General features: G+C 42.9%; 1 pseudogene; it reads left to right on the top strand.

Annotated features, from left to right (window-relative positions):
* Positions 1-1,607: 1,607 nt before the first annotated feature.
* Positions 1,608-8,774, top strand: LOC125518092 (disease resistance protein RGA2-like; annotated as a pseudogene).
* Positions 8,775-10,506: the final 1,732 nt, after the last annotated feature.

A 10,506-nucleotide genomic window follows, 5' to 3' on the forward strand; every position in this document is an offset into this window, starting at 1 on the left:
TGAAAAAGCTGCTGTGAAAAAGCTGCTGTGGAGAAGCTGGAAGCTGAAAAGTTGGGGTACCCCCAGCTTTGAAATTTACACTAGGAAGAAGCTACAGATTCTCAAAAGCTGCTTCGAAAATTTACCCCTTCGGTTAGCTTTTGGCTTTTCAAAGCAGAAGTTGGTAAAAAAAGCTGAACCAAACACAGCCTAATCTTGCTTGAATAGCTGCTTATTATATTGGACAACATTCATAAAAAGAAAGATGCTACTAGCTGACTGAGCAAAATCGTTCTTTCCATGCTGCAAGCATGGGATGGGGATGATGACAAGTGCATTTTAAGACCTAATTAAGCTTTATCATCTTGTAGTAGCAGCTGCTTTTTCTCACCATTATTCGTACTATATTTGTTTGTCTCAATGACCATAAATTTGATCAACATCATACCTCATTGTGCAGTTGCAGAGGAATGCCTACACAACCCTGAAGAAGGTTACGGGGTTCAGCAAACAATTGCATGCTATTTGCACAGGATGAATTCAATTCAGCTGAGACAATCTCTAAAAAATAGCAATAGTTTAATTATGTGAGGTACTGGAGCCATCGTTAAAACTGATATTTGTTTGGTACTCTCAACTCTAGAGGTAGAAGTGAGTGTGCTAAAAAAATCTCAGGTGGAGAACTGAGTTTTCATTTGGTCCGCTGCGTCATGAAAAGAATTGATACATCAGCACCTCAGAATTTTCTTGGCATTACATAGGTAGTACAATTTGTCCCCATGGAAATTCTTTCTAGCTATGCGATCTCTGGTTTTTAATTTGTCCTGGAGCAGTACCCTGCATAAAAAAAGTTATATAGCAAAACAAAAATATGAAACCGATCAATTACCAGGTTCGGGTGTCGCGCCTCCCATCTAGTACGTCATAGAACAAGTGACAGATAGAAAAGAAATGTCTTGCTTATTCCTGCTGAACCAGTCTTCACAGCAGATGCATGCTTGTCATTCTTATCTCTCCCTTATTGTCCTATCTGCATGTTAGAAAATGATGCAGGCCTGGGGGGTGAACATTATTTGGTTGGAGTCATCTGGGATGATGATACAAACAATGGTTTGCATATGCAAGTTGCAGCATAAACTCAAGCTTATAATTAAGAAAATTATAGAAGTATTCAACAATAGTGATGTATAGTTGCAAATAAAGCTCAGCTCTTGGATTCCTTGATATTATCAGTCAGTATACAGCTCAGCTCTTGGATTCCATGATATTATCAGTCAATATGCAGCTCAGCTCTTTAATTCCTTGATATTATCTCCATTTTCTTCCATCATCTGTCCACCCCATAGCAGCCTTGCCGTGGGAGGGACCTGCATAGTATCGTCGCTCTTTCACCAATTTGGATGAACATTGATTCTTGTTGTTATTCAGGAGGTGCATGCTCTTGACTAATTTTGCACTTCTTCGGTTGTTCTTCATGTTCTGTTTTTTTTTCTGACAGCTATTGTGGAACTAAGAAATAAAGTAAAATAAAAGCAGGATTACAAGGTTGTTCGTGTTCTGTCAATGCTTAACCTCTCTTCTTTTATTTCTCATGCTGCAGTTTCTTAATTCCTCCAATCTCGAAGATCATGGCAGAATCGCTGCTTCTCCCTCTGGTGCGCAGCGTGGCCGGCAAGGCTGCAAACACACTTGTCGAGGCGTTGACCCGCATGTGTGGCCTCGACAACGACCGCCGAGTGCTGGAGCGCCAGCTACTAGCCGTCGAGTGCAAGCTGGCAAGGGCCGAGGAGAGGAGCAAGACAAACACCTATATCAAGAGCTGGATGAAGGAGCTCAAGTCCGTCGCCTATGAGGCCGGCGACGTGCTGGACGACTTCCAGTACAAGGCGCTGCGCCGCCAGTCTAAGATTGGAAAGTCCACTACGTGCAAGGTACTCAGCTACATCACGCACCACAACCCACTTCTCTTCCGTTTTGAAATGAGCGAGAAACTAAAGACCGTCCTTGAGAAGATCAATAAGTTGGTCGAGGAGATGAAAAAGTTTGGTCTGGAGGATCCTATCGACAGGGAGGAGCGGCAAAATCTATGGCGGCAGACGCACTCAAAAGTAGATGAGTCTACCGAAATCTTTGGAAGAGAGAATGATAAGAAGGTGGTGGTGAAGTTGCTACTGGACCAGCAAGATCAACAGAAGGTGCACGTGATGCCCATCTTTGGAATGGGAGGTCTTGGCAAGACGACTCTTGCTAAGATGGTGTATAATGACCAACGGCTGCAGCAACATTTCCAGTTGAAGATGTGGCACTGTGTGTCTGAGAACTTTGATGCCATTGCTATTTTGAAATCCATCATTGAGTTGGCTGTAAATAAAAGATGTGATATGCCTGACACAATCGAGCTGTTGCGAAAGCAACTTGAGGAAGTCATTGGCCGGAAGAGATTTTTACTTGTTCTCGATGATGTATGGAATGAGAACAAGAGGATGTGGGAGGATGAAATGAAGCCACTATTGTGTTCTATTGGTGGACCAGGAAGTGTTATAGTGGTCACATGTCGAAGCAAGCAAGTGGCCTCTATAATGTGCACTGTTGAGCCCCATGAGCTAGTATTTCTGAGTGAAGAAGATTCATGGAAATTGTTTTCGAACAAAGCATTTAGCAATGGTGTAGAAGAGCAAGTAGAGTTTGTCTCCATTGGAAGGCGTATTGTCAATAAATGCGGGGGGTTGCCTCTTGCTCTCAAAACAATGGGTGGATTGCTGAGTTCAAAGCAACAAGTACATAAATGGAAGGTCATCGAAGAAAGTAACATTGGGGATAATAATGGAGGCAAATATGAGGTCATGCCCATACTAAAGTTGAGCTACAAACACCTGTCATCTGAAATGAAGCAATGTTTTGCATTTTGTGCAGTTTTTCCTAGGGATCATGAGATGGAGAAGGAAATGTTGATCCAATTATGGATGGCAAATGGCTTTATTCAAACAGGAACACTAGATTTAAAATAGAAAGGCGAATTAATTTTCGATGAGTTGGTTTGGAGATCCTTCCTCCAAGATAAGAAAGAGAGCACAAATTTTCATATAAATGGTTTTTCCTGTAAAATGCATGATTTAATGCATGATCTAGCAAAAAGTGTCACAGATGAATGTGCAAGTATAGAAGAACTAACTCAGCAGAAAGCATTGTTAAAAGATGTTTGTCACATGCACATATCAAAGGCTGAATTGAAACAAATCAATTGGTTATGCAAAGGCAGAACATGCCTCCGCACTTTGTTAGCTCCAACAAACTCACACAAGGATTTTAAAGAACTGCTACACATATCGGTATCACTAAGAGCGCTGCATTTCCGCCCTTATTCAATTGCACTTTGCAAGTCCATAAACGCAAAACATTTACGATTCCTTGACCTCTCTAGGTCTAGCATCATTAGTTTGCCAGATTCAATATGTGCGTTGTATAACTTGCAAACATTGAGGCTCCTACGTTGTTATATGTTGCATCAGTTACCAGAGAACATGGCAAGACTGAGAAAGCTCATCAATCTTTATCTCTTTGGTTGTGATAGTCTCAGAAATATGGCTCCAAACTTTGGTGTACTGAACAACCTTCAAATATTAACAACATTTGTTGTGGATACTGGAGAAGGCCTTGGAATAGAGCAGCTAAAAGACTTGCAACACCTTAGCAATAGGTTGGAACTATTGAATTTGAACAAGATAAAGAGTGGGGAGAGTGCAAAAGAAGCCAATCTCACTCAGAAGCAAAACGTAAGTGAGTTGTTGTTCTCGTGGGACCAAGAAATAGATGATGGGCCAAAAGATATGGCATGTAATGTGGAAGAAGTGCTTCAGTGTTTAGAACCTCATAGTAATATCCAGAAGTTGGAGATAAGTGGATATGGTGGCCTAGAAATATCACAATGGATGAGAAAGCCACAGATGTTTGACTGCTTGAGAGAACTCAAAATTTCCAACTGCCCAAGATGCAAGAGTATACCTGTAGTATGGCTTTCAGAATCTCTAGAGGTTTTGTTCTTACAAAGGATGGATAACCTGACAACATTATGCACTAACCTTAGTGTGGAAGGTGGAGGGCGCATTACAACTCTGCAAATTTTCCCAAGGTTGAAGAAGTTGTTGTTGCTTGAGTTACCAAACTTGGAGATGTGGGCAGAAAATTGTGTGGGAGAGCCTACTGTTAGCTTGGTAATGTTCCCTATGCTTCAAGAGCTAAAGATCAGAAATTGCCCCACGCTTGCAAGTATTCCAGTGATCCCTGTTGTCAGCGAGTTGCAAATAGATGGGGTTCATAGTACTGCAGTCAATTTAGTTTTGATGAGCATTTGTTTGGGCTCTTGGCCATTTCTCATCAGTTTAACTGTTGGCTATGGAGAAGACATGCCCATGTTGCCTCTAGACGCCCATCAAAGCCATGGTGAAAGACCTCTTGAAAAACTTAAGTATTTCTATCTGGAAGGATGCAACAGCTTGGTGAGAAGCTCCGGATTGTCCAGGTCACAACTTACGGTTTGGAAATGCTTTCAATTCGTGGAAAGTCTGACGATTAGCGGATGCTGGGATCTCTTTCACTGGCCAACAGAGGGGCTCCGGAGCTTGTATTGCCTCCGCTCTCTATGTATCAGATATTGTCACTACCTGGAGGGGAATACTTCATCGTCTGAGGAGGAAACCCTTCCACTGTGCCTAGAGGAGTTGATGATTTCAGGCTGCCACGGTATGGTAACGCTGCCTTCGAACCTTGGAAAACTTGCCAAGCTGAGGAGGCTCTCTTTGTTCGACTGCATACGCCTGAAAGCGCTGCCTGATGGGATGTGTGGCCTCACTTCTCTTAGGAAATTGGAGATTTGGAATTGTCCAGGTATGGAGGAATTCCCACATGGTCTTCTGGAGCGGTTACCCAGCCTCGAAGGCTTAACCATATATGACTGCCCGGAGTTGCTAAGACGATGCAGAGAAGGTGGGGAGTATTTCCAATTGGTCTCCTGTGTCCCACGTAAGAGGATATCATCACCTTAATACGGATGAGTGCCCTGGTAAATAATCAATCTCCCTTCTGCCTAATGTTCAGTGATAACATGAGATGCTAATGCTATGACTCGATTTACCTGCAGGTCAGAATTTCTGAAATCCTTCAAGCGTGAAGGGAGCAATTGTCAAATTAATCCGCCCCATCTAGCCGCAGTGCGTACCACGACCTGGGGGCCAACTGCTGTCCTCCTCGTCCTTGGCAGGGCACAGAGTGGCAAAGAGGAAGGTTGGTGCTGTGCGCGCCGCGTCCTGAGCCTGAGGCAACGGCAGCCCTCCACGACGCGGGGGCGTTGAGGATTGGGAGCGAGATTTGTCTGCGGCCTGCGCCGACGGAGACAGAGGAAGGAGTAGAGAGAGGATGCACACCATGGGCAGCAGAGGCCTGATGGACCAACCAGCAGCTCTTGCCATCTTCTATCACATGCCCAGTTTCCCTGCCAGTATTCATAACCTTGTGTTGTTAGGCATCTTGCAAACGTTTTGAAACATTGCAGTTTTTCGTTTACTTATCACATGCCCAGTTTCCCTGCCAGTATTCATAACCTTGTGTTGTTAGGCATCTTGCAAACGTTTTGAAACATTGCAGTTTTTCGTTTACTTATCACATGCCCAGTTTCCCTGCCAGTATTCATAACCTTGTGTTGTTAGGCATCTTGCAAACGTTTTGAAACATTGCAGTTTTTCGTTTACTTATCTTTTCCTTTTGGCCACAGACTGAGTTAGTACAAACACAAGACTTCTTTTGTTGCGAGAAAACATCAAGCTTCATTGCAAAGAATTTATCTGTGCCTTTCTCCATGATTATGTTGGAATTTTGCTAGTAGACCTTTGGCCCAAAGCCCAACTAAAATTCTGAAATTCTCTTGGCCCATTCATGCATACATGTGAGTGGAGTGAGTGAGGCTAAAGTTTAGTCCCACATTGGAAGTTGAGAGAGAGTTGCACCTCTTTATAAGGTGAGCTCTTCTACCACTTGTATGAGCATGAGAAGAGGAGACCTACACGCGCGCTCCTCCTCCTCGCTCGCCACGCCTCGGCACAACGCGGGCTGCGGGATTGAGCCGAGCTGAGGACAGAGCTATGCACGTTGTCTATATTTTTGCTGCATGGGAAAATTAATGAGTCATTAATTAATAATTAACGGACACGTTAATTACTGAACCGTTTCCGATTCTTTTGGATCGTGACGATTCGGACGTGAGGTTTACTCCCACCACCTACCCGGCCCGCAATATATAGTCAGGCAGACGTCTACCCTAGGTGCCGCTTCGTATGGTTTCTCATCACCGTTCCAGATCATTGCGCCGCCAAGCTAGTCTTCTCCATCCCTCCTTCCGGCGTGCACCGCGAGAAGGGACAGCAGGCCTCCGGAACCCCGCCTCTCGTGATCCTGTACGGGAGAGGGGCGATCAGGTTTTTGGGGAGCGCACTCGCGCGACTGCTGGCAGCGACGACTTCGCGAACGACGACTTCTTCCCCGACCTCGGCAACCTCATCCTCGACGACATGGGCGACAACATCAACGCCGGCGGTGCTGCACCCGCTGCATCGTATGTGATTCTATCCTTCCTGTTCGAGATCGTGGTAGAATTCATGTTTCTAGTATGTGCCCAGATGTGATATATTCATCTGCTATGCTAGTTCACATGATTAGTTTAATCTCTGCTGCTTTGGTCATGATTTATATTATGTTTATTCGGATTAAATCTCGTAGTAATTTGCTCATATTTCCAACAGATTATGGGCTGCTTCTGATTCCAATCTATGTGTACATCATTGTATTGTGTGTGTGTGTGTGATCACTCTGTGCTGTAACAAGTCTTCTTTTCAGGTAGTCAGATAAACTTAGCGAAGCAAAGAATTTCCCTTCTGTGCAACGGCAATGCCCTTAATGGTGATGAGATTGTTCCAATTCCTGCAATGTGAACAAGAATGGAGTACCAATCTGGCATTATGTCTACTCCTTGAGCTAGAACAACTACTACAGGCTAGAGCCAGAATTACTCAGCTATTGTCCACAACTACTGATCACCAAATTCATTATTCCAAGGAATCAGTCACAGTTTTCTAATAAACACGAGTACTAATCAGGCAGGCAGGCACACACTGATTACGTGCTAGATCATCAGAGCGTGGCGTTGTATGCATCAGTGAGCATCTTACCGAGCCGAACCTGGGCCTGCATTGGCGATGGGTAGCCCCATGGCGTCCACGTACTTGAGCTTCGGCACCCGCACCGCCCTCTGCTCCTTCCTCACCACATATAGTCCTCTGCCTCTGCCCTCTGCACTGACGGAGACGAGAGGAAGGAGCAGAGATGCATGGCCAGCAGAGGGTTGGAAACCTGACTATAACTGAGGTGGTTAATTATGCCCCACCCAAGGCTCTTCCTTGTTTAAATATGGTTGAAGTATCTTTATCTTCCGTCTAATGGATCCCACAACTCTTTTGCATTACTAGGATCCGCTGATAATATCCAGGAAGTAAATATTGCTGCTTGCTTCATCTCTACTACTTCCTGTAACTGCTTACTGGTAAGCTTTTGACTGTGCATGTGCCGGTAGTTCTGAACATCTGGTACTAACCGACGCCAAGCACATCCAGTTGTGTTTCGCAACTGATTGCCAATGCCAACTTGCCAATGATATCAGGTTTGCAAAAGTTGTAGTTCGGACAGGCTTTCAAGACCATGGTTTGTGCAGGTGCAGAGGAACACGCATACAGTATGCCTGAATTCTGATGCCACCGTCTGATGCTGCAGATCCATTTAGAACATGAATGTCTCCGTGTTTCAGGTAAAAAAGAAAATCTGACCAAGGCTTTGTACTTCCCTCCTGCATAGCATATACCACCAATCCACCATGATAATCAACTTGATTACTTATCTGGCAACCTTCTTACGCGGAACATCCATGACTCACGAATCTTCTTCTACAAATATATATTCTGCTGAATTGGTACGTTTGGTGTCTGACTCTGCTGAATTTATCCCCAGCAGTGCTCAAAATCAACTGAGCACACAACAAGCTCTGATCTCCAGCATAAATAAAAACATATCAAAATTGCTTAAATGACACCGCTACTTAATCTGAATGGACGAGAAATAAATGGTTGGGCCATATCTGAATTTGCATTTGCTTCTCCTCTCTACTGTACTGGTTGGAGAAATTGCTTATTCAGACTAGATAGTGACTCACACCTGAGTGCCCTCGTAAATAATCAATCAACCGACTGACTGATTATTTGTACTGTATTTGGAAGGTGCGCTCCGTCCATGTCTCTGCTCAATTTATATACCCTCGGCAGGTACTCAAATCAACCGAGCAGACGGCGCTCTGTCTCCTGCACAAATAAATACCGAAATTGCTTCACTTACACTGTTACTTAGTTAATCCGAAGCCTTACTTGCAAGTCCTGTCAGACTTTTGTGAATACTAATACTTCGGTGTAACCTGCAGGTGGGAATCTCTGAAAGCCTCCATAGCACGGAGGACGTACGCAACGGCGGGCAAGGAAGGAAGGCTTGCCTCGCCTCTCTCTCCCTGCCGCTGTGCGCGCCGCGACCTGGAGAGGGCAACTGCAGTCCTCCTCGGCAAAAGCGCACGCCGGAGGCAGGGCGGCGGCGGCGGCGGCGGCGCTACGACGGTGGACCACGAAGTGGGGTGGGCGTGGAGGAGAGCAGCAGGAGAGAAAGAGAGTTGTGGACGGTCGGCAATGGGAACAGGCCCAATCAACCGCTGATTATTTGTGGGTTGGGCTGATTATTCGTTGCGTTTTCTTTCATCAATCATTAAAAAGAAAAATGATGAGGTCTCCAGACGCCCTTATGTCTCACTTTTTGTTTTGAGGGAAGCCAAGACTTTGTTGCTCAAATATTATAGAGTTCGAAACACACAAAGAATCGCGGGGTTGTCCCAGCCACAAATGGCGGCCTGCTTGACTAAAGAATGAGCTTCGTAATTAGAAGCTCTACCTTCAAAAGTAAAGACACAATTGAAGTTTTCCGCTCTAAGCTTGATTTCGTTAATAATCTGACCGTAGCTTCCATTGCTGCCCTTTTCAATGCCCCTCGAAACCTGCTTGCAATCAGTTGCAACTACAAAGTCATGAAGGAGGGCCTAAGGAACCCTCGCGTAAGGGCGGCGTGAGACGGGCCGGCCAAGATGCCTAGTCTTTTTTTTCTTTCTGATTTATTGTTTTATTTTTGTTTCCACTTCCAAAAATTCTAAAGATATATATTACAAAAAATAAACTTCACATAATTTTTTTGAAAAAATGTTAATCATGCATTTGAAAAATGATAAATGTGTATATATAAAAAATATTGACCATGTATACGAAAATATACAATGCATGTCAAAACAGATGATAATGTATTTAAAATAATTTAATCAAGCATTTGAAAATGTTTAATGTGTATACCAAAAATGTTGACTATGTATTCAAAACATATTAATCTCGCATTTAAAAAATGTTAATCAATTATTTCAAACAAAATGTGTTATAAAAATGTCGACCATGTATTGAATAAATGTTAAACTTACATTTGAAAAATGCTAAACCTGTATTAGATATATACCAAAAATGTACCATGTGTACAGAAAAAAGTAGACATAAAAAATAAGATTTCTAAAAAAAGTAATATTGTATTTAAAAATATTAAACGTGTATATCTAAAATAATTTCTGATGCACACAAGAAATCTTGAATGTGTACAGAAACCAACAAAACTGAAAAAAAAGGAAACAAGAAAAACCATAGAAAACAAACAAAGAAACAAAAAACAAAGAAAAGAAAAGGTCGATAAAAACCGAGAAACAAAACGACAAACCAAAGAAACCAATGGAAAAAAATGGTCACATCCATGAAGAAAAACAAAGAGAAAATATAAAAAAATAAAAAACCAATGGAAAAAAAGCAGTCACACCCATGAAACAAATGAAGAAAAACGATGAGAATCTAAAAAGAAAAAAACAATGGTAAAAAAGCGGTCACACGCATGAAATAAAATGAAGAAAAACGATGAGAAAATAAATCAAATAAAAAACCAATGAAAAATTTAAATAAAATGAAGAAACCAGTGAAAACAAATAAATACAAAAAACAAGGAAAACCTGCAAAGAAACAAAGAAACCGAAAAAAGAAGAAGAAAAAGAAAAGAAAAAAGAAACTTCTGCAGCGAAAAAACAGCAAACCCACGACCGAATCGTTCGAACAAGCCAGAGAAGTGTGTGTCTCACAGAAAAAACAGAAAAGCGAGCCGGCCCAGTCTCACGCGCGAGAGCTATTCCATTCACGCGAGAGTAGCTTTCATGTTGCTTAAAGCGAGATATAGCTCCCGCCGGAGGTCTCCCCTGTTTACACGTTTGGGAACACTATTTTCACATCGGCACTTTGGTCATTTGCAAATTTACATCACAATAATGTTTTGTGAATATGCCGAAGATAGGCGTGGGTAGGGAAACTGAATCCC

This window comes from Triticum urartu, chromosome 7A, assembly GCF_056163025.1.
Source record: "Triticum urartu cultivar PI428250 chromosome 7A, HENAU_Tu73, whole genome shotgun sequence".
Lineage (NCBI taxonomy): Eukaryota > Viridiplantae > Streptophyta > Magnoliopsida > Poales > Poaceae > Triticum > Triticum urartu.